Source organism: Macaca nemestrina, chromosome 15 (assembly GCF_043159975.1).
Source record: "Macaca nemestrina isolate mMacNem1 chromosome 15, mMacNem.hap1, whole genome shotgun sequence".
Lineage (NCBI taxonomy): Eukaryota > Metazoa > Chordata > Mammalia > Primates > Cercopithecidae > Macaca > Macaca nemestrina.
In genome coordinates, this window is record NC_092139.1 from 94354785 (window position 1) to 94379415 (window position 24631).

The 24631-nt window shown below is 48.2% G+C and overlaps 1 long non-coding RNA gene across 1 annotated transcript in view; it reads left to right on the top strand.

The window, feature by feature from the left end:
* The window catches only part of LOC105495726 (uncharacterized), a 60673-nt gene extending 39407 nt beyond the window's left edge, over positions 1 to 21266 (top strand). Inside the window, exon 5 of the long non-coding RNA XR_011614035.1 lies at positions 20995 to 21266. This is a non-coding gene — a long non-coding RNA (uncharacterized lncRNA). The remainder of the gene's footprint in view (positions 1 to 20994) is intronic.
* Positions 21267 to 24631: the final 3365 nt, after the last annotated feature.

Genomic DNA, 24631 nt, shown 5'->3' on the forward strand with positions numbered 1-24631 from the left:
GATGCAGGAAGGTGGGCATCAGAGGTGGAGACTGTTGGGGGTAGGGGTGGGAACCCTGGCTTCCTGAGAGCAGGAATGGTGGACATGTGGGACCCTTCTGCCAGGGTGGGACCGGGTGCAGTTCCTCTCCTGCCTGAGGCACCCCATTCCATCCACATGCTGAAGCCTGAGCCCTTCAGCCACCATCTGGGGGATGCAGTCATAGCAGGGGATCGTGCTCCCCATTGTAAGTTGGCAGCCTGTTTATCAGTCTGGCCTAAGCGGTGCAGCTTTCTGAGTGTTTTCCCAGATCCTGATCCACCCTAGGAAATGAGCACATGGAGTCTCGACACTCACTGGGACCTCACTTAGCTCCCCAGAGCCCTTCTGTCTGTCTGTCCATCTCTCTCCTGCTTTAAGGAGCTGTCCTGTCCCTGGACAGACAGACTCGGAGGATCTGCTGGGAAAGACCCCTTGGGCTCTGACCCCAAATGGTTTCTGATTGCTGGGAGGGATGCACCTCTTAACACCTAACTATGTTCTACGCATGTTACCTGGGGGCAGGGGCAAACAGGAAGTACTTCTGGTGTTCAGAGGGCTGGAGGAGTGAGGGGTGGGGGGCTGCCTGGAGGAGGTGGCATACTTCTGGAATAGAGGAAAGAAAACAGTAAGTGTCAGAGCCAAGTCCTTTCAGGACACTGTTCATTTAATCTCTGGTAACTTGATGAGGTGGACAGTGATTATCTCCATTTTACAGATGAGCAAACGGGCTCAGAGAGGTCAGGGACCTGATCCAGGTGGTCCAGAGGCCAAAGAGGCCAGGTTTGAAGCTGGGTCTGTTTGATCCAAACCCGAGACTTGTTTCATTGTGCCCTGGTGCAGCCCAAGATGTGCATGTCCAGGTGGAAGATGTAGGCAGGTTAGAGGGTGTAACATTGGGGATTCAGGAGGAGCCTGCTTAAGGGGAGTAGAGGGCATGAGAGGAGCCGTACTAGCTGGGAGGGGGCTGATGGGAGAAGAGTTTGTATTTAATGCTGCTGGAAATCTGATGATGCCACTCCACCTGCATAAAACCCTTGGTGGCTCCCCAGTACCCTTGCAAAAGCCATAAATCCTCACCAGGGCCTTCAAGACCCACCTTGGCCCTGCTTCCCTCAGCAGCCTCATCTCTCCCTGTGCTGGCACATGCTCACTTCATCCCCTGCAGGTCCTCAGTCTTGCTCTGGGACCTTCGCCTACCAATCCCTTCTCTCTGGAGTGTTCTGCCCCACTCCCCTGGATGACTCACCCCCCACTTATTCTCCTCATCTCCACCTAAATGTCACCCCCTCCAGGAAGACGTCCTTGATCTCCCGAGTGCTCGCAGCCCCCTCGGCTTTCCTGTCACACTGATCTAATTATTACACATTTAGTGTCTGTTCCATACCCCCTGCCTGCCCCCACCTTAGTCTGTGAACCCCATGAAAGGCAAAAAACCAAGTCCGTTTATCACCGAACCCTTAGTGCTAAGAATGAATGGTACCGGCACATAGCAGATACCCACCTGAAATTTATTTCATAAATGCGTGAATAAAGAATAAATGAGGTAGGAAACCAGTGAAATTTTAGGTAGGAAGAGTAAATTGACAGAAATTGGCTGGTGGTGGTGCAGGATTGGGGCAGAAGGAATCCTGATTCAGACGGATGTCACCCCACTGTGCCTCAAGCCCCCAAAGCACCCCCACGTTCATCCCACTTCCTCCGTCCTTTGCTTGGAGGTGGGGAGGGGACTTGGCTGGGGTCCTGAAGACATCCCTGCCTTACTCCTACCTCCCTTTCCCCCAGCCTCCACCTGTGGACTGGAACTCCAGATACCTTAGAGGCACTCCCCAGCCCTGCAGCTTGCCAGGGCCATCGATTTCTGGAGCAAATCTTAATGGAAATCTCTCCAGCTATTTTTCTGTATCTATGAGGAATTAGCAACCACAAAGTGCTGTTTTGCAAATGGGTGGCCCTAAGAGGCTGCTTTCCCAGGGCTTCGGTGACCACCAGGAAGACCATCAGTTATTGAGTACCTGCTGTGTGCAGTCTCCAGGAAGACCATCAGTTACTCAGCACCTGCTGTGTGCATTTTCCATGAACAGTTTCTGTTCTTTACCACCATCTCGCGTGGCTGGTAATTTCATTCTCTCCACTTAGGAATGGAGGGATTTGGAACTCAGAGAGAAGAGATTTGCTGAGGTCATTCACTGGAGAAGGTCGGAAACAGTGTTCATGTCAAGGTCTGTCCCTCTGAAGTCCCTGAGTAACTTCAGGGTGAGCACCGGATGCAGCTGCTGTGGTTCGGGTGCGACTCCTCCACACCCATCTACATCATCTTGGGCAAAGGCTCCAACTTGCTGTGCCTTAACTTCCTCATCTGTGCAATGGGCACAATAATAGTAACCACTTCCCTGGGTCGTCGTGAAAAGTTAGTAGTTGAGAAAATATTTAAAGTGTTTGCTATGACATCGTATGTTCTTACTCGTAAGTGGGAGTGAAGCTAAGAGGATGGAGAAGCATAAGGATGACACAATGGACTTTGGGGACTCAGTGGGAAAGGGTAGGAAGGGGGTGAGGGATAAAAGACTACAAATTGGGCTGGGCCCAGTGGCTCGTGCCTGTAATTCCAGCACTTTGGGAGGCCGAGGTGGGCGGATCATGAGTTCAAGAGATCGAGACCAGCCTGGCCAACGTGGTGAAACCTCGTCTCTACTAAAAACACAAAAATTAGCTAGGTGTGGTGGTGCGTGCCTGTAGTCCCAGCAACTTGGGAGGCTGAGGCAGGAGAACCACTTGAACCCAGGAGGCAGAGGTTGCAGTGAGCCGAGATGGTGCCACTGCACTCCAGCCTACAACAGAGCAAGACTCTGCCTCAGGGAAAAAAAAAAAAAAAAAAAACTACAAATTGGGTGCAGTGTATACTGCTCAGGTGATGGGTGCACCAAAATCTCACAGATCACCACTAAAGAACTTACGTAACCAAACACCACCTGTTCCCCAATAACTTAGGGAAATAAAAATTTTAAATAATTAAATGACACAGTGCATTAGACACAGAGCTCAGGTTAGTAATTCGTATTAAATTAAACCAATCTTGTTAGGTGCCTACTAGATGCCGGGGCTATAGCAGGGGAACAGGGCACAGCCCACCCTCATGGCCTTACCTTCTGGTACTGCCATGCCACATGATATAAGGCACTCATCTCTGTGCCTTGAGCCATGTCTACGTTCACCCATTCCACACATGTTAGTTGAATGTCTAATACGTGCCAGGCCAGGTAAGGAGGAGTAAGACGCTGCCTCTCCCTCCAGGTAGAAGACAGGTCGAAGCAGGGGTCTGACATGAAACAGATGAGAACTCCAAGGAAATGTGTGTTGGGATTATGATGTGGGAAGGAGAGCATCAGAGAGAACCTTCCGGAGTCATTAGAGAGGGGAGGGTCATCCGGGAGCGGGACACGGAACATACAAAGGCCCAGAGTCACATTAAACTTAGCGGCTGTTGGAATCCTTTTCTTTCCTAAACTCTGCAAATAGGGTGTGATCAGGGACATGACGACTTTAACTCTGACTGGCTGTGACCTTGATCCGCTTTATATTCATTACCTGTATCCTCTCATTTAATCTGCACATCAGGCCCGTAGTTATCGTTGTAAACGTGTAGGGATAGAGTCTTGCTTCTCTTATTTTACAGAAGCAGACAGGTGAACTGCTGTGTCCAAAGGCACCCAGTTATCGGGTTGCCAGGTTTGCAGACACAAACACAGAAACACAGCATTCCCAGTTAAAAGTGGATTTCAGATGAATAATGAGTGATTTTTTTAAAAGGATAAGTCTATTCCCTAGAGATCTTTGATATACTAAAAAACTATTTGCTACCCAGTTTTTGGCAACCCCACCCTGTTTCTTTTATTATCTTTCTTTCTTTTTTATTTTTCTTTAAGACAAAGTCTAGCTCTGTTGCCCAGGCTAGAGGGCAGTGGCACCATCTCGGATCCCTGGAACCTCCACCTCCTGCGTTCAAGTGATTCTCCTGCCTCAGCCTCCCAAGTAGCTGGGATTACAGGCGCCCACCACCACGCCCGGCTAATCTTTGTATTTTAGTGGAGATGAGATTTCACCATCTTGGCCAGGCTGATCTCGAACTCTTGACCTCAGGTGATCCACCCTCCTTGGCCTCCCAAATTGTTGGGATTACAGGTGCGAGCCACCTTGCCTGGTCCCCATCCCTTTTCTGAGCTTCATTTTGCCTGTTTTGTTTTTCCTTGAAAATAAAGGTGGCTGCAATTATGATCTGGATTTCTCGAGAGCCTACGACGCACCAGGGTCCGTGCTAAGTAAGTGTTCTGCAGAGAGTATCTTGAGCTTTGCACTAAAGGCAGGTCGCCGGGGGCCCACCTGCCCCCTCTGCGCCCGCAGTTCTGTAAATAGCCACGAGGTGTCGCCCTCGGCCCGCGGTACCCTGGCGGCGGCGGGGGCGGCCGGGCGCGCGCGGCCCATTCATCACCGCGCGGCCGCGGCGCGCAGACAATGTGGGGAGCGGCCCTGGCCCGCACCCGCGCGGCTGTCGGTACAAAGGATGAGCTGTTAACACGTGTACGGTAATGGGCTCCCTCACGGCTTCCTCCCCTGCCACCCGCTCCCAGCCTGACGGATGGCCCGAGCCATCCATCACGTCATGGGCGGTAAGCCTCCTCCTCCGTCCAGTCCACCCGGCCGTCCAGGACCAGCCATGGCCTTGGCCGTGCGCCCTACTTGGGCAAACCCCATGCCCTTCCCCTCTGCGGAAGGAACCTCGTGCGGAGTGAGGCCTACTACGTGCTGGGCCCCAGCTGTACTGTCTCCTTGATTTTCATGCAAGGTGATGTGGCTTATTAGCCCAAGCTGCGGAGGAGGAAGCTGAGGCTTGGAACTGGGAAACCTTTATTCTAAGATCACACAACTCTGGGATTTGACAGAGTTGGATTTTTTTTTCTTACAGCTTTGTTGAGACTAGACTTCTCATACCACAGAATTCACACATGTAAAGTATACATTTCGATTTCTTTTGTATGTTCACATAGTTCTGCAACCATCACCACAATTCAGTTTTACAGCATTTTAGTAAATTCTCCCAAAGAAATCCTCTGTTAGCAATCCCTTCAGCCCTTGGCAATCATTAATCTACTCTCTATCTGTGTAGATTCTAGACATTTCATATAAATGGAATCATGTAACATGTGGTCTTCTGTGCCTGGCCTATTTCACTTAGCATAATTTCAAGGTTCACCCATGTTGCAATGTGCATTAGTACTTCATTCCTTTTTATTGCACAATAATATTCCATTGTATGGATATACCACATTTTATTGATTCATTTGCTCATTGTTTCCACTTTTTGGCTACTATGAATAATGCTGTGAAAAGGTTTTACGTGGACAGATATTTTCAATTCCACTGCAGTGGAAATTGCTGGATCGTATGGTAGCACAATGTTTAACTGCTCAAGGATCTGTCAGACTGTTTTCAGAGTGTCTGTACCGTTTTACATTCCCATCAGCAGTGTATGAGGATTTGGGTTTCTCTGCATCCTTGCCAACACTTGCTACTATCTGCCTTTTTGATTCTAGCCACCCTAAGGGTTAGGGAGTCTTCTCATCGTGGTTTTGAATTGCACTTCCCTGATGACCAAGGATGTCAGACATTTTTTTCATTTGCTTACTGGCCATTAGTATATCTTCTTTGAAGACAAATATCTATTCGTATCCTTTGCTCATTAAAAAAAAAAAAAATGGTTGCTTGGCTGCATGTGGTGGCTCACGCCTGTAATCCCAGCACTTTGGGAGGCTGAGGCAGGTGGATCACCTGAGGTCGGGAGTTCAAGACCAGCCTGGGCAACATGGTGAAACACCGACTCTACTGAAAATACAAAAATTAGCTGGGAACAGAGGGACATGCCTGTAATCCTAGCTACTCAGGAGGCTGAGACAGGAGAATCACTTGCGCCCTGGAGGTGGAGGTTGCAGTGAGCCAGGATTGTGCTATTGCACTCCAGCCTGGGTGACATAGTGAGACTGCATCTCAAGAAAAAAAAATTGGGTTGTTTATCTTTTGATTGTTGAGTTGTAAGCGTTCTTTATATATTCTGGATACAAATCCATTATCTGATAAAGAACTGGGAATCTTTTCTCCTGTTCTGTGGAGGGTCTTTTTACTATATGATTTTGTTTGCAGCACAGAAGTTTTAAGTTTTGGTGGAAGTCCAATGCACCCATGTTTCTCTTTTGATGCTTGTGTTTCTGGTGTTGTCTCTCAGAACCAAGTTCTGCGGGACTCTAAAATTGGTCCTCTTTTTGCTGCACTGAAGTGACAGATATTTGCTCCCCCATAGGGATTGTGGAAGGAGCTGGTCAGGACTTGGTGGTTGTCTCAGGCTGGTCAGGGTGTGGAGCTGTAGGGGAGAACAATGACCCTGGAATCAACAAATTTGGGTTCCAATCCTGGCTTGGCTATTGTTTTCCTTGGTTCACTGCCACTGAGACTCAGTTTTTTCATCTGTACAACGGAGATAATCACACCTACCCTTGAGGTTGCTGTGAGATTCAACGAGGGGGTTCAAACACATGGAAGATGCTTGATAAACACAGCTGTGATGACAATGGCCTGTGAGGTCCCCGAGAACAGGCCTCAGCTCCCTGTTCTTCCCAGCATGGTGTGGGGCTCCGAACTCAGGACTTACAGCTCTGCTCCTGCCCTTGGGATGCAGGTATTGGGGTGCATGGCTAGGAGTCCCTGAGACTCCCTGTGCAAGTGAACTTTTTTTTCCAGTGTCTTAACTCAAAGTACAGTTTTTCTTTGTCCTGCTGAAAACTGCAAGGGGCTCAGAGTGAAGCAGAAGGGATCACTGAGCTGTCAGGCAGAGGGAGGCAGTGGCTCAGGTAGATCCATCGTCTCTGCTGGGTCTGTCCTGGTTTCCACAGCCACTCTATCTGACATGGATTCTGTGAGGGGGTTCAGAGATGAGCGAAGATCCCAGCTAGGAAAACGCACCTGGAAAGGAGGTGTTATCACCCTCCTTGGTACTGGTGACGCAACTGAGGCTCAGAAGGGTGAAGCCACTTGACCAAGATCATACACCTCCCCCTTGAAAAGCAATGCAAAAAAGAGGTCCTGGCCTCTGGACCTGAGGATCTTCAGGCATCATTCTGGGACGTGCTGGGGAAAGTGGGCCTCCTCCCCATGCAATCAGGACCTCAGGAAAGCCCCTGTCCGCAGTGCACCTGCTCTGCCTCCCATTTGGGCAGGGAGTTTTGGAGCCATGCAGACCTGGGCTGAAATCTGGCTATCCACCACTTACTCTCTGAACTTCAGTCTCTTCATCTGTCCACTGCAGATACTTATTGTTCCTGCCTCCAAGGTGGCTGTGAGGATAAAATAATTGAGCCGGGTACCAGCTTAGTATGGACTTGACCCTTAGCGAGTGCTTTGAAATAAAGACCATTACTATGGTTATTAATAACGGACACAAGAGCTCTGCAACATAGATTCACACTGGGATGGCGGGGGCAGTGGGTGGGGTGGTGGTCAGACCGTTCCCCCACCAGGCATGGGCCTCAGATCTGGAATGTTCAGGGCATCACGAAGCTGAGGGCGCTGTCCACTGGTGGATGGAGGTGGAGAAAATTTATTCCGACCCAGAAGGCAGCAGGTGGCAGGGCAGTTACCGAATGCGGAGCTGCTGGAGATGAGAAGACCTCGGGTCACGGCTCTGCTGAAGCCTGGCTGTGGAGGGATGGGTCTTGCCGGCTGGTGGGGCTTCCTGCCCCAGAATCTGGGTTGTGCTGGGTGGTGGTGGGGCTGGGGAATAGCTTAGCCCCGCCTGCCCCTCCAGATGACAGATAGACAGATAGACAGACACTCCACTAGGGGAACATCACCCATTTCTCATGGGTGTAGCCTCCTACTTCTCCAGTGTCCTTCCAGAAATTTGTTTTCCTGGCTGTTGCTTCTCTCTGTGTACTGTGTTCCCTGGGGCCTGGCCCCTGGCAGGTGCTGGCTCCTAGCAGGCACTCAGTTAATGCCTGCTGGGATCGCGGGGAGTGAATCGATGTTGTCTCTTTAGAGTTGAAGGTGGAAATTTGAAGTTCAGCCCGTGGTCACCTCCCCAGGTGCAGGCTGATGTTGTCATGCAGAGAACCCAAGCAATCAGGGCTGTGCACAGAATTCCAGATGGGGCTTATGTTGTCTGTGGCTCCATGCAGAGACCCTATGGACACAGCAAGGTGTTGGGGTCAATGGACAGGCTCTGGGGTCCAATCTGGCTCCACACTTGCTGGGTGAGCTTAGAAAGGACTTGGTTTCTCTGAGCCTCAGTTTCCTCCTCTGTAAAACAGGGATAATAGTAGTGCTTGCTTTGGGGTGTTTTCATGAGGATTCAGTCGGTGTCTAAGCAGTGTATTCCGTCGGTGTCTAAGCTATTGTAAGAGCTCAGTCATGGCCAGGCATGATTATCCCAGTGCAAAGGGTGTGGGTGAGTGTTGTGGTACGGGGGTTTCTAAAAGACTGAGCCTGCTTGGGAATTCACTAGAAAGGGATCAAGGTCTGGCTTGAAGCCACTTGCCTTCACAGAGTCTCTGTTTCTTCATCTGTAAAATGGGCTTGTCCAAGTATCTACCTGATGGGATTTGGTGAGGTCAGAGTGTAAAGGCTGAGCACAGAGCCTGGTCTAGAAGGAGTGGTTAGTAAAGAGATGGTGTTGATGAAGGAGGAAGAGGAGGAAAGAGGGGAAGATGCACTCTGAGTAAAGATTTGTGGAATCCAGCTCCCATGATGCCCCATCTCACTGAATAACCTTGGGCAAGTTGTTCTGTCCTCTTGCCTCAGTTCACATATCAGTCAATGAAAGAGATGAATAAAATCCCAGACCACTGGGTGTCTGTGGGAAGGGCAGGTTTCTACGCACAGGTGCTGGGTGGGGGATGTGGCAAGACCACAGAAGGCAGCTGAGTGGCTCAAGCTCACGGGCAAGGGCTGCCCAGTGACCTCACCCCTTGACCTCAAACTTCTCCCTTCCTTGGCAACAAGGATCAAGAAAGAGTGAGGATTATTTACTGACCACCTCCTGTGGGCCGGGTCCTGACCCAAGGACCATGTGTGTGTCAATTCCTGTGCTGTGCTCACTGACCCCTCAAGGTAGGAACAGGAATGAACCCATTTTCTAGCAGAGGAAAGTGAGCCCATGCAATGGGAAGTAGTGCGCTTTCTTGAAATTTTTTTTTTTTTTTTTGAGATGGAGTCTCGCTCTGTGGCCCAGGCTGGAGTGCAGTGGCCGGATCTCAGCTCACTGCAAGCTCCGCCTCCCGGGTTTATGCCATTCTCCTGCCTCAGCCTCCCGAGTAGCTGGGACTACAGGCGCCCGCCACCTCGCCCGGCTAGTTTTTTGTATTTTTTAGTAGAGACGGGGTTTCACCGGGTTAGCCAGGATGGTCTCGATCTGCTGACCTCGTGATCCGCCCGTCTCGGCCTCCCAAAGTGCTGGGATTACAGGCTTGAGCCACCACGCCCGGCCTTTTTTTTTTTTTTTTTTTTGAGACAGAGTCTCACTCTATCACCCAGGCTGGAGTGCAGTGGTGGGATCTCCGCTCCCTGCAACCTCCACCTCCTGGGCTCAATCGATCCTCCCATCTCGGCCTCCTGAATAGCTGGGATGACAGGCTCATGCCATCACACCCTGCTAATTTTTTGTATTTTTTTTAGTAGAGAGGGGGTTTCACTATGTTTCCCAGGCTAGTCTCAAACTCCTTACCTCAAGCTATCCTCCCGCCTTGACTTCCCAAAGTACTGGGATTGCAGATGTGAGCTGCTGTGCCCGGCCCCAGCATCGGAATTCTAAGTCCAGAATCTTCACTATGAGCCTATGTATCTCCCTTTAGATAGCCACGGCCCTGAGCAATGGCTCTGCCCTGAAAGGGAGGCCAGGAGTGGCTCACAGAGGGCTTGACGTCCGCTCACCCCTGCCTGCTCTTCTGACATTTGGTGAATCAACGATAGGGTGCATTTTGTGAAACCCTAGACTGTGTGTGCCACGAGGACTGGCTGCCTCTGTCTCTGTCTCCGTCACCATTCTCTCCTCCAGCCTAGCACGGCGTCTCATGCAAAGCGGGCAGTTTAATTTTCCTTCCCCCTCTCTGCAGCATGTGTCTTGTACACAGTAAGCACTTACTATGCAGTAGAACTGTCAATTTTTGTAGCAAGAAGGGCCTTTTGAAATTCTAAAGTAGGCCAGGTGCAGTGGCTCATGCCTGTAATCACAGCACTTTGGGAAGCTGAGGCGGGTAGATCACTTGTGGTCAGGAGTTCGAGACCTGGCCAACATAGTGAAACCCTAGCTCTATTAAAAACACAAAATTAGCCGGGCATGGTGGCATGTGCCTGTAGTCCAGCTACTCTGGAGCCTGAGGCAGGAGAATCTCTTGAACCTGGGAGGTGGAGGTTGCAGTGAGCCGAGATCGTGCCACTGCACTCTAGCCTGGGACACAGAGCAAGACTCCATCTCAAAAAAAAAAAAAAAGAAAGAAATTCTAAAGTACATCCCACCCCATTTTACAGATGGGAACACTGAGGCCCAGACAGGGGACTATCTTGTCCAAGGACACACAGTGAATCCATGTAGATCCAGGCCCTCAACCCAGGTCCAATGTTCCTTCCTCCACTCCATGATGACTGAGTGGGTTGATGTCACCTGCACAGCAGAGCCTGGTCCAGCTCCTGCGTTTTACCCCACACCACGGGGATTGCCGTGCAAAATGCTGCATGTTAGAGAGAGACCTCGGGTAAACAGAAATTCCCCTGACTTCAGAAAGAAACCGGCGCCAGTGACTAAGCCACAGTGAATAATGAGGCTTCTCCGTGTTAGCGGCTGTCTGCTCCCAGCGAACGCTGGTGACCGGTGTACGTGACACTGTGTGGGGGGTTGCAGCCTGGCTGGGCAGCTCCATTGATGCTGAGGCCCTAGCATCACCCTCATGCCACGTCGGTTGCTCTTACTCAGGGTGTCTGGGGGTTCAGTTGCAGGATGCCGGGGAACTTCATGCAGGCAGCCTTGAACCTCGAGAGTCCTCTGCATTGTTGAGTCTGGGCTGGAGGGACCCTGGGAGTCCGGGAAGAGTCTGTCCTCATTGAGTGTGCACTTTGAAAGCTTGTGCTGATCAGAACTCAGATGGAGACAAACCTGGGTTTGTCTGTGTAAAATGAGACAAGACGGTCTCTCTCCCAGTGTTCTTAGGAGGGCAAGACAAATTTAAAAAGACTTGCTATTATTGAGCACCTGCTGTATGCCAGACCTGTGCTTAATAGTGACCATTCTGGAGGAAAAAATGTGGGTGAGGGACTCCATAATGGCCTCTGCGATCCTCAGTGCAGCTCCTAGCATTATGTAACCGTCTTACAGGTGAAGAACCTGAGGCTCAGAGATGTTGGCTATCTTGGCTCAGGACTCTCAGCAGCTGGCATTTGAATCAAAGCTGGGCCCCTCTGCATCCATGTGTCATTGCTCTAGAAAGTCAAGAGTGGGCTGCAGACAGCAGCTGGGTGTCTGCATCTGTGTGGCTTAGGTGGTGGCATTTCTTCACCCTGATTTCCTGCTCCCTCTTTCCTGTGTCTCCCTTACCGTCTTCCAAGGGAATCCACCCTTTCAGAGCCTAACATCAGCGAAGAGCTTGTTATTAATATTTGTCAATTAAATAATTTAACAGACAAATTCTGCTGTGTGCCAGGCTCTGTACTGGGTGCTGGAGGGCACAGAAATGAATAAGAGATGGCCCTGAGGGGCTCATAGACCAGTATGGGAGATAGACAGACACACACGCACATGCGCGCACACACACACACGCACGCAGACAAGGCTTATCTTCGCGTGGCATTGGTTGCAGTCTGACATATTAGTGTTGCTTAAATGAATATTGGAGATTGGGCCATTGGAAGAGGGGATTCTGTCCCCTGGAGAGTCCACAGCTGGGGGTGGGGCTCTTGTTCTTATCACAGTGCTGGGCTGACACAGCCGGTAGTCAGACACAGTCCTGCCCTTGACTTACTCAGGGCAGAGAGGCCTTGTCTGCCGAAACAAAGACCCACGGACTGGGCGGCTTATACACGGAAATGTGTTCTCTCTCTGTTCTGGAGCTTGAAGTCTGAAGCCCAGGTGTTGGCACCTCGGGCAGCCTCAGGGATTCGTGGGTTTGTGGACGGCCTTATTCCCAGCTTTCTCCTCACGTTTTCACATTGTCTTCCCTCTATGTTGATCTGTGTCCAGATCTCCTTTTGAATAAGGGCACAGTCATTTTGGACAAGGGCCTACCCTGACTAATGACCTCCTCTGAACTCCATCATCTGCAAAGACTATCTCCAAACAAGATCCCTGTTCACAGTTGCTGGGGATTAGGACTTTAACATCGTTTTGGGGGACACGACCTAACCCGTGATAGGCCTATAATGAAATAAACATGATACAGTGGTTTTTGGGTGTCAGTTGTATGCCTGGCATCGTGCCAGGCCCTGGGCATTCCGGGATGCTGAGGTGACGTTCCTGCCCTCATGGTGCCCTGAGCGCATTGAAGGAGAGGAATCACTGCCAGGGGAGAGGACCACAGCGCAGGGTGTGGACTGAGGGTGGTGGCACGTGAGCTATGTCTCCGGCTTGCAGGAGGCACACGGGGTGCTCCTTTGTTATGTCTCTGGCTTGCAGGGGGCACCCTGGGATGTTCCTAGAAAGGAAGGTGGCATGATGGTGACAGCCTTGATGCCAGGAGAGGAGCTAGCAACTGAACCGCAGAGACATTCCCAGCAGTCAACAGGAGCCACAGATTGATGAGCTAAAGAGTTGTGCAAACAGTGTTTGTTTGTTTTGTTTGGAGAGGGAAGTCTGTGTGTTTAGAGCTCAGCTTGTCTCCCTCCCTCATGTTACAGGGGGAAGAATCAGGTTCCGAATGGGGAGTGACTCTTAGCAGGACCACGTGGCCAGCCAGGGCCAAGAGCGACACCAGAAGGTGGTAGTTCTACTTGCTTCCGAGTCCTTAGAGCGGCATGGCCCAGTCTGCAGTTACAGACACGCTTGTTCAAAACACAACAGCCATTGCCGATGACAATAGAAGCCGTTTGCCCGGTTTCATTCATCTGCATCTCTAGGGGTTAGTAAATTTGCAGCCAATTTTCAGGGGTTTCACATTGAATTTCTAGGTAGGTTCTACTGAGAAGTGGAGAAGCGATTCCTAGTTCCCATGTTTATCCTGTGAAGGGCTGGGTGGAATAGTCATTCATCTGCTGAGTGTTTACTGACCACTGACTGTTTGTCGGACCCCGAGATGAAACAGGGGAGTTGGGAACTTTAAAAAAGACAATCTCTCTTGGAATCCAAAAGTGCTCTTGCTGCCTCAGCCTCGTAAAGTTCAGTGTGCAGTGGGAAAGATGAGTTCACAAATGGATCATCAGAATCCAGGTAGCAGAGTGAAGAGGGCTGGGTTAATGAGTCCAAACATGCAGTTAAATAGAAAAAATAAGTTCTAGTGTTCGATAGCACAGTAGGTGGACTAGACTTAATAACTTATTGTATATTTCAAAATAGCTAGAAGAGAAGGTTTGAAATGCTCCCAACACTAATGTTCCCAACAAGAAATGGTAAATGGTGGAGGTGATGGATATCCCGATATCCCCATTACCCTGATTTGATCATTACACATTGTAGGTGTATATCAGACTATCACTTGTGCCCCAGAAATATGTACTATTATTATGTGTCAATAAAAAAGAATCCAAGTAGCATGTTTGGAGCAAGCCAGGAAGGCTGTGGGGGTCTCAGGGAAGTGTCTGACCTGCCTGGGGGTCGGGCATGGCTTCCTGAAAGAGATGATGCCTCAGCTGAGTCTTGAAAGACAAGATGGAATTCCCCACGCCAGAGAGAGGAGCGGATGGCTGGAAAAAGCTGTTAAATGGAAAGTCATTAAATGTCCCTGGTCATGAGGCTGAAAGTAGGGAGAGTAGACAGGGAGAGATTAGCAAAGCCTTAATGTCATGGGAAGGATCTTGGGCTTTATCTAGAAGGTAATAGGTAGCTATGGAAGAGTTTAGAGCAGAAGAGTGACCTAGTAACATTTGCCTTTTTTGAGAGATCCCTCTGGCTACCATGAGGGGAAGAACTGGGAGCAGAGGCAGAAGCCAGTGAGGAGATGGCTGCAGTTGTACAAGTGGGATACCTTTAATATTAATAATTATTACAATATATCACGGTGTACCAGACACTGTTCTAAGAATCTCACATGTTCTAGTTCCTTCATCCCCATGTGTTAAAGTGCATATAAAACTCTTGGGGCCTGGCATAGGGTAAGTATCTAACAAATTATCCACACAGTATTAGCAATCTATATGAACTGTTGGTCCCATTTTGCAGATGAGGATTGAGGTTCACAGTGTTTGAGTAACTCACTGTATTAAAGGCTGTGATGCACAGCCTAGATTCATCTAATGGAAGGAAGGATTTCTCTCTCTCTTTCTTTATAGAGACAGGGTCTTGTTCTGTCACCCAGACTGAAGGGCAGTGGTGCAATCATAGCTCATTGCAGCCTTGAACCCCTGGCTTCAAGTGGTCTTCCTGCTTCAGCCTCCCAAGTAGCTAGGGCTGCAGTGTGAGCCACTGTGCCTGGCTGGAAGGATTTATTTATAACTGCTGAGAGAATTGCCCTCTTTGTGGCTGCCCCAGCTCAGGAAAACTGCATCACCCAAGCTCACTCCCTTCTGGGGTCAGCCCTCTCCTGTGACTGATAGATGCAAGAGGATAAAGGCCTGACCCCCTTATCCCAACTTGAGACAGCTCCAAAGGGCCATCCAGTTCCAGAGCCCCCCATAGCATTGGCTGAGACCTTTGTTGAACCTTCATCATGGCTCAACTTCTCCCTGTGCCCAACTCCACTTCTTTTTTCTCTTCTCCAAAGGTGTTGATCTAAGAACATTTCCTACTAAACATCCTGCTCGCTAGACTCTGCCCCAGCATCTGCTTCCCAGGAACCAGTCTGTGACACTTGCCCAAGGTAGTACAGCCAGTAATCAGCAGAGCCAGGAAACAAACCTTGACTTTTTTAAGAGATAGGGTCTCACTCTGTTGCCCAGTCTGGAATAATGTGGTGGTGTGATCAAAGCTCACTGCAATCTCAAACTCCTGGGCTCAAGTGATTCTCCCACCTCAACATCTCAAGCAACTGAGACTACAGGCATGCACCACCATGCCTGGCTAATTCTAAATTTTGTTTTTGTAGAGACAGGATCTCACTATGTTGCTCAGGCTGGTCTTGAACTCCAGGCTTTAAGTGCTCCTCCCTCTTTGACCTCCCCAAACCTCCACTCATTTGATTGCAAAATCTCCATTCTGCCTTCATGCCACTCTATGTTTACCAGGTCTGTTGACTCTCTGAACTTTGGTTCCCTTGTTCGTAAAGTGAGTGTGTATCAGTCAGCTTAGTCCAGGTTATGCTGAGGTAACAAACATCTCCAAAATTGTCTGTGGTCTGTGGCTTCCAAAGATAGTGAGAGGTGAAGCTGGCTGGGCTTCTGGGTCAGGTGGGGACTTGGAGAACTTTTGCGTCCAGCTAAAGGATTGTAAATGCACCAGTCAGTGCTCTGTGTCTAGCTAAGGATTTGTAAATGCACCAATCACCGCTTGGTGTCTAGCTAATCAGGTAGGGGACTTGGAGAACATTTCTGTCTAGCTAAAGGATTGTGAATGCACCAATCAGCGCTCTGTGTCTAGCTAAAGGTTTGTAAATGCACCAATCAGCGCTCTGTCAAAACGCACCAATCAGCACTCTGTAAAATGGACCAATCAGCAGGATGTGGGTGGGGCCAAATAAAGAAATAAAAGCAGGTTGCACGGGCCAGCAGCGGCAACCTGCTGGAGCCCCCTCGGAGGCTGTGGAAGCTTTATTCTTTCGCTCTTAGTAGTAAATCTTGCGCTGCTCCCTCTTTGGGTTCTCCCTACCATTATGAGCTGTAACACCACCGGGAAGGTCTGCAGCTTCACTCCTGGCGCCAGCGAGCCCAGGAGCCCACCGGGAGGAACGAACAACTCCGGATGCACCGTGTTTTTGAACTGTAACGCTCACCGCGGGTCTGAGGCTTCATTCTTGGAAGTCAGCGAGACTGAGAACCCACCGGAAGGAACCAATTCCGGACACAATAGGGCGACCAAAACTTGTTTCGGTTTGCCCAGGACTTTCTTAGTTTTAGCACTAGAATCCTGCATTCCAGGAAATCTCTCAGTCTCAGGCACCCCAAAGCAATTTACTTGGGACTGTCATAGCTTCAGAACTGAAAGTCATGCATCTCAGGAACCCCCTCAGACTTTCAAAAACCAGGAAGGTTAGTCACCCTATGAAAAGCAAAGGTTTATTTTTCATTCAAGTTACATGTTTATCACTCACACTTTCATCATTACATGTTGGCTGATGCTTTGCTTAAAATACTTTTTACCCATAAATCAGGTCAGTGGACGTTGCTAGTCTAGAACATTGCTAGTCCGAAGGCAGAGAAAAAATAGATAGATTCAGAGAAGCATACACTATTTCTTGCAGATTCTACCCAGAGGTGACACAAATCACCCCTGCTCTAATTTCACTGGCTGGAACAGGTCACATGACCAAGCTGCTAGGAATGGGGCAGGATGATATTTGCTGGGGGTGGGTGGGTGGAGGGGAACTTCAGGGAGGGAATCTGGGATATTTGGATGCTGCTTGGAGGAGGCATTCTAAAACATCTTGGGTCGCAGTTAAATGCTTCTTTTCGGAGCTCCCTGCATTTTGCAATGCTCTGCCATGCTAATGGTTTGAAACGGTGGCTAATTTGACAAGCCAATTGGAGTCCCCGTGATTGCATTTGACTCTCTGACTAATGACAAGAGATGAACTCCCCTTTCTTAGTGCAACTTACAGTTGGATAGCCTTGGGCCATCGCCCGGTCCCAATGTTCAAAATGTTGCCTTGTAAATTGTCTAATAAAGTAATAAAGAAAGGGACTTGCTAAATGATTTGTCTTTTAACCATTGTAATGGGATTTTTGTTGGTAACATTGTTTTATGTTAGAATGCAAAAATTATCACACGTAATTAGAATCATTTCAATTCAAGTCTCTGCCAGCCCTCTGACATATCCTGCGACTTGTGCCACGTCGAGCAAGTCAGCTCGTAAAACCTAATCAAATACAATTTAAAAATGCAGTCAGATTTGGAGTGGTGCGGCAGAGACGAGTAGGGAAGGCTGCCCAAGCTGGCTTTTGCCTTGGAGAGCAAAGAAAGAGGGAAGAAGGGGAAAGAGATGGAAAGAAGGCAAGAAGAGAAAAGCCACCAATGCATCTATTCAGCTTCATTAGAGGACTGATGGGAGGTAGGTGGTTACTTTCCGCCGGGGTGGCCTCGGACCCGACTGGCCTTGGGTCAACCTTGATGCTCTTAATTATCCCCCCTTCAGCACCTCTCAGATCTGACATTTGTGCCCCTGGGTTTCATTTCCTTCAGGCCGACCAAGTTCCCGCCTGTGTATCTTCTTAATATTTAATTGTAATCATGCAGACATATGTATGTATCATTTATCTCCAAAAGCTGTAGTATAAATGTTTAACCAGAAAAGCACACGGCAGCTCACGTCATCTCACAGACAAGCTTTCGCAGGGTGCAAGGACAGGCAGGCTGCCTCCCACTGGGATAAGGATATTTGTTGAGAAATATGTCCCTGATTCCCAAAATGTCCAGGTCAGGCCTTGGAGGGTGGGCAAGGGGGTTACCAAGCTGTTGCTTTGTTCCATGCGCTTGAATGAGAAGCTGCTTTCTTAGACCAGAGCTCCAAGTTGGAGAACGAAGACGACCTCCTGATCGGTGTTGGTGGGAGCTCAGGGCCTTTAATTGTCCCATGACGTTCCCATGCCCTGATGACAGTGCAGTTGTCCTCACTGTGGCCTGGAATTTAGTTCTCGGCAGGAGCGGGTGTCTGCCCAGGCTGGGATGTGTGGGCGGCATCGGAAGATCACGTTGGAACAAGTGACGTGTGGTGGAATGATGGCACCGTAAAGGGGAAGTGATGCCATCAGGGAATGGCAGTATGGCTCATGAATATTCTGGGCACTTGTACCCACAGCCAGAGCCAGGACCGGCTCCTGATTCATCAATATTACAAATCAGCACGGTGGTGAGCAGGCTGTCAGCAACTTTAATTTTTGCTTCAAGCCCAAGGAATTACAATGGAAGTATTTCCCAGGGACGCCCAGCGAGAACGTGGGGGCCGTGCTTTCTGCAGTCAGAGGGGGTGGAACTGGGTCTTGGGAGATCTGAGTTCAAGACCCAGGTGCCCCATGCTCAAGTGCGGGGTATTCTTAGGCAAGGCCTGAGCCTCCCGGGGAGAGCAAGAGCATGTGAGCACCTAGGATGTGCCGGAAACCACGTTGCAACAATTCTGCAGAGGAGGGATGTTGGCCCCATTGCAGAGGTGAGGAAGACCGAGGCTCAGAGCAGGGTGGGTTGCCTAGAGAAAGGGTGATGGTGCTGAGGCTGGAACCCCGTTTGAGTTGCAGGCATTGGTTTCCTTACTTGCCAAGTGCATGGGATGATGACTGCCTCAGGGGGTTGTTAGGAGGATAAAATGAGGGACTGAGCTTAGGGGTGCTTTGGAGGTTATCCTGAGTCCTCGGGGGAAGAGCATTCAGAATCTTGCTCTTAGCATTGTTCACATCAGCTCAGCCTGTTGAGGGCTGCAGAGACTTTTTTCCATTATGTGTCCTTTCATGTTCTTAATGGCAGGGAGGGGTAAGCATGAGCATGATCATGAGGTCCATGTTACAGGAGAGGAGAGTGAAGCCTGAGAAGCAGAATGCCTTGCCCTTCCAAGGTTCCACAGTGTGGAAGTGGCAAGATCACATTTGAAGGTCATGGTTGAATGTCTTTAGCAAAGTAAGGAGGGGAGGTGCTATGTACCCATTTTACAGATCAGAAATGGGAAGTCACAGGTGGAAAGTCGAAGGACTTGTCTCTGCAGAAATTAAGGTTTCTTTAAAAAGGGTGAGGGAAAGATGACCCCCTTATCTCAGTCTTTCCCTCTTTATCTCTTATTTAAACTAAAAATAAAGTGGGAATAATCCTCGCTTTTCCCCTCTTGTCCTTCCTCCCTGCCTTTGATGCTTTTAGGAGCCAAGTATAGAATTAGCAACAAAGGCAGACTCATGCCCACTGAGGGTAAGGGAGATAGTCTGGTCGTAAGTGAAACAGTCATAAGCTCCTACCATCTGCCAGGCTGTGCAGGGAGCAGACGGGGGTGTTGACATTCGTATCAAGGAATTCATTGTCTTGAGATTTCAGGGTGTTGTTAAACAGAGCAACCTTGAAAATGGCTCTCTTACTTGACAGAAAGGAAAATTTCAACCCACAAGGGTTACACAATTTCCTCATGGCCTCCAAACCACTATCTCTCATACAAAAAAAAAAAAAAAAAAAAAGGTTGTGCAGTAATGAAGTGAACAGACTCAGAAATGGGATTGGCAGGACTAAATCTGGGCTATTACCACTTATTAGCTGTGTGACACTAGGCTAGTTGCTTTACTTCTCTGGGTATCAGTGCTTTCCAGTAGCAACTGGGGCTAGTTGTTGTCAGCAACGGGAATTTCCAGTAGCAGCTGGGAGTAAGTTTTGTTAGCAGTGGGAAGGAGATTCTGGAATGCCTAATTCTGATCTACCATTTATCTCCCCATCCCTGCAGGGTTTGGGGCTGACAAAGTTTCGATGCAAGACAAATAACAATCAAATGAGAAAGAAAGTGTTCTTTATTCTTCAGCTCCAGGTTCAAGACTTCTGATTTCCCAGTGTAAATATAAATCTTTGAACCTGTGTGCTCAGGATTGCCTGTCGGGAGAGAAAGATGGCCAGATCCTGTGAGGGGTCCTAAATGCATGTACCCTACCAGGTATATCAAGCAAATAAAGACCACTGGGGATGGCCAGAGATTCCCCAGGGATAAAATTCTGCTTAGAGAGAATCAGGCAAGTGGGTGCCTATTTCGTGGCATAGTAACCCTGTGCATAACTGAAATGTGGCACAATATATATTTTACACTGACCAAATAAGGATCTCAGTTTATTTTTCTCTGGTTGAGAGCTGGAAAAAATGGTTACTAGAAAGGGCAGAAGAGTCGGGGAGAGGTGTGAAATTCCCTTCTAATGTCTTTCTTAAAGGGTTGTCTTGGCTGGGCGCAGTGGCTCACGCTTGTAATCCCAGCACTTTCGGACGGCAAGGTGGATGGATCACCTGAGGTCAGGAGTTCATGACCAGTCAGGCCAACATGGTAAAACCCCATCTCTACTAAAAATACAATTAGCTGGGCATGGTGGCAGATGTCTATTATCCCAGCTACTCGGGAGGCTGAGGCAGGAGAATCACTTGAACCCAGGAGACGGAGGCTGCAGTGAGCTGAGATCATGCAACTGCACTCCAGTCTGGGCAACTCCGTCTCAAAAACAAACAAAAGAAGGGTCATCTCATAAATGAGACAGGTTGGGTAAATTGCCTCACATCATAGGGCCTTGCACATACAGAAAAAAAGTAAGAGTTGCTCTTATTGTTGCTTTTATCAGTGGGTACCCATTACTAGCCCAACCCACCCTTAACCTCTAGATGAAATTAGAAACCGTGTGTTCTGACTGTCTGTATTCATCAGGATGCATAAGGAAAACAGAAACCCCTCTAGGTATTTCAATCAGGAAGATATTTAATACAGGGAATGCAATGCTGCAGCATTTAAGATAGCAGGGTGTGCAGGGATTCTTGCAGAGCACTACTACTGAGGTCCTCAGCTGCCTACAGTACCAATGTGGGTTACTTAAGATAAAATGTCCAGAAGATGCTGGAAGACACCATATGTCTGCTTTCTGCGAAAGTCCCACTGCTAGTAGAATAATAATGCTTTCTTCTTCTCTCCTGTCTTCCCTGTCTCACATGAGTACTTCACACTGGGGGAAGCTGAACTGGAACTCTACTGACAAGGCAGTTGGGTAAGTATAGTTTCCAGGCTTCTAGGCTCATGATACAGGGGAGTATGTGGCAGGAAGCAGCAATGGCACTGAGATGCCAACAGTCCAGCTCCCTGTGCACCCCACCTCCCTAGTGGTTTTCTAACTGTGCTTGGGGTCCCCAAGGAATGTAAGGAACTGCAAGGGGTCAACAATGAGGTGAACAGAATTTCACCTTCACTTCCTACTTTCAACGTGATCAGCTCAACCTTTTTATTTATTGGATTTTATTTGAAAAAAATTTCACACACACAAAGTTTGACTCTCATTGGATCACAGCACACTGGCTGAAGAGTGTTAAAGAAAAAATTATTCTGACAAATGTGAAAACAGGAAGACTTTATTTAGGACTATCTTGTTGGGTATCATGATGATTGCAATAGGGGAGAGAGATCAAATTCAACTTCAAATGCAACAACTGAAGATTTATGATAATAAAGGGTGGCAGGTTAGGGAATGGGTAAGTGGATGGAAAATTACTAAGAGGGGAGATCAAATGTAGGAGGAATTCTTGCTGAAGGCAGGCCAAGGTGAACAGATATCCCTTGGGGGACAGTGGAAAGATGAGGGATTTGACCAGATACGAAGGATGACCAGACATCGGGGTGGGGGATGGTTCTCCCTAAACCAACTTAGCAGGATTCTTACTACAACTGGGCCATGTAGGCTCAGCAAAGGCAGGTGCCAAGGTCAAGGCTTAGCCAAGAAGAGGGTTCAGAGGAGCCTGACTAAAGCTCGGTTAAGGAGAGAATCTTTGTCAAGGGACAAGTGTAGCTTCATAAAAGGATGACATGGATTCTCCAGTCGGTTTATATGAACCAAAGGGAGGCACAGACCATCTTGCCTTGTCTTCTCCATCGTTTAGGATCCCAAGCACAAATCTTGCTTCTCTTCCAGCCTGCAGCCCTCATGCAAATAGATGCCCAAGGGTAGAGCAGGCCCAACATGCCAAATTTCCACTCTTAGGCTCAGCTGGGATCTACAGTCCTGTGGGTTTTTTTTTTTTTTTTTTTAATGATTCTATGGTTTTTAGTATTCTTTGATTCTTTAGCACTATATCCTCAACTTCTATAGCTCTTTGATTTTGCATTTCTTTGATTCTGAGATATGATGATCCAGGGACATGGACTCTCTGGCTCAGTTATTTCAAGAAATAATCTTTATTCTTTTTTTCGGATTAATGTTTGATTAATGTGTCTAAGCTCCTCTTGTGAGACAATGGTTCATACCAGGGCGGGACATCAGGGGCAAGGGGGATAATGGAGGTGCTGCTGACTAAAAAAGTCTCATATATTGGCTGTGTCCACGGTCAAAACCAAAAGCTGAGCAACCACACCTGGTATCAGGCATTAGGGGCCAGTATGTGACCAGGAGAGTGAGAGGGTGCCAGGTGATTAAAAATGGGTGCATGGAGGATGTAGTGGGACATGAGGGGCAATGAATGAAAATGAAGGAAACATCATATATTTGATACGGCAAAAAGGGATGCTGAAATTCCTCCCATTGGGTTTGGCAAATCCTATGGTTCTCCCTTTCTATCTCCTTTCCCTACCAAATCTTCCTGCTGTGTCACACTCTGCTCCCTACCAGGGATCTAAATAGCCACTTGGATATTTCATCTAGGTCAGTTACTTAGCAATCCTAAGGAACCTATTTGAATTTAAATGACTGCCTTCTAGACACAACACAACAATAACAACAACAATAATAATGACTTCTAAATTAGTCAGCATTAGCTGGGTCGCTGTAACAAACAACCCTAAATCTCATAAACAAAGTTTAGTTTTCACCCCTGTAAAGTCCACTGTGGGCCTAGGCAGCTATGATCCATGTGGTGACTCAGTGATCCAGGCTTTTTAAATTGTGTGCTTCTGCACTGCAATTTGAGGATGCCTCATTTGCTGTGTCAGGGGAAGAGAGAGATTGGAAAATCTCATGGGGACTGTACACTTCCTTGGTCTGAAGTGATGCTCATCACTTCCATTCACAAAGCCAGTCATATGACCCCTTAGCTGGAAGAGGATAGGGAAAGGTAGTTTTCTGTGCATCCAGGAAGGATGAATATAAAACAGCATTTAGTGAACACATAATTTTCTCCCTGTTGCAATTACCACTTCTTTTGAAATAGGTACCACAAGACAATTATTCTGCAGCAATTTATTTAAATCATTTCAAAGATCCTTACAGATGAGGAAACTGAGGCCTGGATAAGTTGAATGACTTGCCTAAAGTCACACATATAATGGTAGATCTAGAATTAGAAGCCGTGGTTCTGTTTCTCCATAACCTGTGCCCCTCACTGTTCAGATGATGGATCCTCAGACTCCGGGGGAGCTGTGGGGTAACTCCCTCCATCCTTCAGCTACAGCCTGGAAACCATTGCCTTTTCTGCTCATCGCAGCCAGGGCTGGATCCATGCGAGGAAACACACCTGCTGCCTCGGGAATCCCACAATGGGGATGTGACACTCACAAAAGGCGATCAATGGTTCCTGACAATTTTTTCCTTTCATTTAGGCAAAAAATGTGGAAAGCATATTTGATCTTTGATTTTCTTCCATTTCCCATCTGTTCTTTATTAGGAGTTCAAACTTAATAACCTTCCAGAGTTGGTATCAAATTCAGACGCTGACACTCCTTGGAGAGGTTCTTTGCTGCAAGAGGATGGAAAGGATCACTCTGATTTTGTTTTTCTCCTGCTGCTCTGTCTGTAAGTCCATCTGTTTCTCTTGCCCTCTGTCTTGAATCCTTCCCACTCAAAAGGTCAACCTTACTTGTGGGTGAAGCAGGAGACGACCTGGTGTATAATTTTGGGGGTGTTGAATTGATCTGGTGTCCCTTCAGGTTCTCTCCCATGTGTGCCCTACACATAAAACTGCACCATTCAAGGATCTTTTGTTTAGCTTATAAATCCTCTTAAGTTACCCAAGACGATACCTTTTCAGTGGTTAGGAAAAAATCTTAAGCAGATTTCAGAGGGGAAAATAAGGCAGAGAAGAAATAGCGCAGTTGGGGCAAGAGTGCTGACTTGGATCAGAGAACCTGGAATTGAGTTACATGTAAACCACCCACCTAGAATATGGGTTTAGCAAGTCACCCAACCTCTCTAATTGTTTCTTCATCTGTAAAATGGGGATGTTTTAGATACATCTTATAGAGTCACAGTGGAAATGAACAGAGATGATGAAGACAACTTATATTCACCAACTGTTTTTGCAGCATGGCAGAAAAATATTCTGGAATGTTAAATAAGGTCTTGTTGTATGTGTGTGTTTTTTAAATTCCATGCATTAATTTATGTCCTGTGACCAGTGTCGTCCTTCAGGCAGCAGCCGCCAGACCATGCGGCAATTATTGCCTCAGGGAAAGAGTGACACAGCACAAAGCAGATAGGGACCAAGCCAGATTCTTGGCTTTCGAATTTGAAAAGCCAGCCAAGGTCTGGGCGGATAACAAAAGATATGGAAGGATGCAAAAGTGAAGCCTCCCTGTTTCCAAGAACAGAAAAGACTGAGTTGCAGAACAGGCACCGATGCATCCTTTGAGAGAGCATAAAGGGCTTAAAGTGA